Source organism: Penaeus monodon, chromosome 15 (assembly GCF_015228065.2).
Source record: "Penaeus monodon isolate SGIC_2016 chromosome 15, NSTDA_Pmon_1, whole genome shotgun sequence".
Classification (NCBI taxonomy): Eukaryota; Metazoa; Arthropoda; class Malacostraca; order Decapoda; family Penaeidae; genus Penaeus; species Penaeus monodon.
This window is the reverse complement of record NC_051400.1, coordinates 45,111,879-45,112,598: the sequence shown is the minus strand read 5'-3', so window position 1 is coordinate 45,112,598 and position 720 is coordinate 45,111,879. Positions and strand designations below refer to the sequence as shown.

Sequence of the window (720 nt, the reverse complement as noted above, 5' to 3'; positions counted from 1 at the left end):
CCAGTCGGCTTCCCCACCAGTGGTGCCATTTTAGCGATTTTTCCGCTAGATCTAGATTTTTTGAGTTATGATCTGGCGGGATAATTTTGAAAGTTTATTTTAATATTTAGCGTTTTTTTTTAAGTTCTTTTTAACGGTTGAATGTGGAACCTTTACTCTTACGTCTTTTTTCTTCATGTCTAGCGTTTTTTAAAGCCCAGTCTAGCGGTTTTGTGGAAATATCAATGACACTTTCCCCCATTCTACTCTGTACGTGTGAGTGTGTGCACCAAACACACAGGATTAGTGATGCGATCAGGGGTGTTTAGATTTAGGGAAGCGAGAACAAGGCGGATAAAAAGGTTCAGAATTAAATATTTGAACAAAAGAGAAACGGTTTGGAAAGAGATGCAGGAGGGGTGTTTTCAAAGCCGTTTCATATCGTAGAGCTTTTTGCCACTGGATGGAGGATTGATTTGATTTCCAGTATCATGGGAGGGAATATTATTTGGTTACCTTGTTTGTTTTATCGGGAGACCATCACGCTTGTTCTGTCCATTGTAGGTATTGTTTCACTCTTTGTGTTTTTTTTATGGGTTTTATTACAGTTTCCTTTTAATTAGCTTTGGGGTTTATTTTTCCCGAATTGTTTTTTTTTCCCACTTTTTTCTGTTCTACACTTCTATATGTAGGTATTTTTAGTGTGTGAGTGCGTGTGACGGCATACACAAACATACATGC

The 720-nt window shown here is 37.9% G+C and overlaps 1 protein-coding gene across 1 annotated transcript in view; it reads left to right on the top strand.

Annotated features, from left to right (window-relative positions):
* The window catches only part of LOC119582378, a 9,752-nt gene that overhangs the window by 982 nt on the left and 8,050 nt on the right, over window positions 1-720 (top strand). The gene's annotated exons all lie outside the window — the stretch shown is intronic.